Source organism: Schistocerca americana, unplaced genomic scaffold, assembly GCF_021461395.2.
Source record: "Schistocerca americana isolate TAMUIC-IGC-003095 unplaced genomic scaffold, iqSchAmer2.1 HiC_scaffold_562, whole genome shotgun sequence".
Lineage (NCBI taxonomy): Eukaryota > Metazoa > Arthropoda > Insecta > Orthoptera > Acrididae > Schistocerca > Schistocerca americana.
Genome location: NW_025726305.1, coordinates 32,501 through 35,000, shown reverse-complemented (window position 1 = coordinate 35,000; position 2,500 = coordinate 32,501). Strand labels below are relative to the sequence as shown.

The 2,500-nt window shown below is 59.6% G+C and overlaps 1 pseudogene; it reads left to right on the top strand.

Annotated features, from left to right (window-relative positions):
• LOC124586623 overlaps window positions 1-2,500 on the top strand; it is a 6,799-nt pseudogene that overhangs the window by 606 nt on the left and 3,693 nt on the right.

The following is a 2,500-nucleotide window of genomic DNA, read 5'->3' as shown; positions in this document are numbered from 1 at the left end:
ACTTCTCCCCTAGTAGGACGTCGCGACCCGCTGGGTGCCGGCCTACGGCCCGGGTGCGCAGCCTGTCCTTCCGCGGGCCTCGGTTCGCGTCTGTTGGGCAGAGCCCCGGTGTCCTGGCTGGCTGCCCGGCGGTATATCTGGAGGAGTCGATTCGCCCCTTTGGGCGCTCGGGCTCCCGGCAAGCGCGCGCGGTTCTTCCCGGATGACGGACCTACCTGGCCCGGCCCCGGACCCGCGCCGCTGTTGGCTCGGGATGCTCTCGGGCGGAATAATCGCTCCCGTCAGCGGCGCTTCAGCTTTGGACAATTTCACGACCCGTCTTGAAACACGGACCAAGGAGTCTAACATGTGCGCGAGTCATTGGGCTGTACGAAACCTAAAGGCGTAATGAAAGTGAAGGTCTCGCCTTGCGCGGGCCGAGGGAGGATGGGGCTTCCCCGCCCTTCACGGGGCGGCGGCCTCCGCACTCCCGGGGCGTCTCGTCCTCATTGCGAGGTGAGGCGCACCTAGAGCGTACACGTTGGGACCCGAAAGATGGTGAACTATGCCTGGCCAGGACGAAGTCAGGGGAAACCCTGATGGAGGTCCGTAGCGATTCTGACGTGCAAATCGATCGTCGGAGCTGGGTATAGGGGCGAAAGACTAATCGAACCATCTAGTAGCTGGTTCCCTCCGAAGTTTCCCTCAGGATAGCTGGTGCTCGTACGAGTCTCATCCGGTAAAGCGAATGATTAGAGGCCTTGGGGCCGAAACGACCTCAACCTATTCTCAAACTTTAAATGGGTGAGATCTCCGGCTTGCTTGATATGCTGAAGCCGCGAGCAAACGACTCGGATCGGAGTGCCAAGTGGGCCACTTTTGGTAAGCAGAACTGGCGCTGTGGGATGAACCAAACGCCGAGTTAAGGCGCCCGAATCGACGCTCATGGGAAACCATGAAAGGCGTTGGTTGCTTAAGACAGCAGGACGGTGGCCATGGAAGTCGGAATCCGCTAAGGAGTGTGTAACAACTCACCTGCCGAAGCAACTAGCCCTGAAAATGGATGGCGCTGAAGCGTCGTGCCTATACTCGGCCGTCAGTCTGGCAGTCATGGCCGGTCCTTGCGGCCGGCCGCGAAGCCCTGACGAGTAGGAGGGTCGCGGCGGTGGGCGCAGAAGGGTCTGGGCGTGAGCCTGCCTGGAGCCGCCGTCGGTGCAGATCTTGGTGGTAGTAGCAAATACTCCAGCGAGGCCCTGGAGGGCTGACGCGGAGAAGGGTTTCGTGTGAACAGCCGTTGCACACGAGTCAGTCGATCCTAAGCCCTAGGAGAAATCCGATGTTGATGGGGGCCGTCATAGCATGATGCACTTTGTGCTGGCCCCCGTTGGGCGAAAGGGAATCCGGTTCCTATTCCGGAACCCGGCAGCGGAACCGATACAAGTCGGGCCCCTCTTTTAGAGATGCTCGTCGGGGTAACCCAAAAGGACCCGGAGACGCCGTCGGGAGATCGGGGAAGAGTTTTCTTTTCTGCATGAGCGTTCGAGTTCCCTGGAATCCTCTAGCAGGGAGATAGGGTTTGGAACGCGAAGAGCACCGCAGTTGCGGCGGTGTCCCGATCTTCCCCTCGGACCTTGAAAATCCGGGAGAGGGCCACGTGGAGGTGTCGCGCCGGTTCGTACCCATATCCGCAGCAGGTCTCCAAGGTGAAGAGCCTCTAGTCGATAGAATAATGTAGGTAAGGGAAGTCGGCAAATTGGATCCGTAACTTCGGGATAAGGATTGGCTCTGAGGATCGGGGCGTGTCGGGCTTGGTCGGGAAGTGGGTCAGCGCTAACGTGCCGGGCCTGGGCGAGGTGAGTGCCGTAGGGGTGCCGGTAAGTGCGGGCGTTTAGCGCGGGCGTGGTCTGCTCTCGCCGTTGGTTGGCCTCGTGCTGGCCGGCGGTGCAGGATGCGCGCGCCTGCGCGGCGTTCGCGCCCCGGTGCTTCAACCTGCGTGCAGGATCCGAGCTCGGTCCCGTGCCTTGGCCTCCCACGGATCTTCCTTGCTGCGAGGCCGCGTCCGCCTTAGCGTGCTCCTCCGGGGGCGCGCGGGTGCGCGGATTCTCTTCGGCCGCCATTCAACGATCAACTCAGAACTGGCACGGACTGGGGGAATCCGACTGTCTAATTAAAACAAAGCATTGCGATGGCCCTAGCGGGTGTTGACGCAATGTGATTTCTGCCCAGTGCTCTGAATGTCAACGTGAAGAAATTCAAGCAAGCGCGGGTAAACGGCGGGAGTAACTATGACTCTCTTAAGGTAGCCAAATGCCTCGTCATCTAATTAGTGACGCGCATGAATGGATTAACGAGATTCCCGCTGTCCCTATCTCGCAAGAGGAGGTGGTACAAGCAATAAAATCCTTCGCGAGGCGGAAAGCCCCAGGGCCAGATGGTATACCGGCAGAAGTACTGCAGTGCATAGCACAAAAGTTGGCACCAAGTCTTGCCAAAATTTACAACAGATGTTTGGAATTGCGGA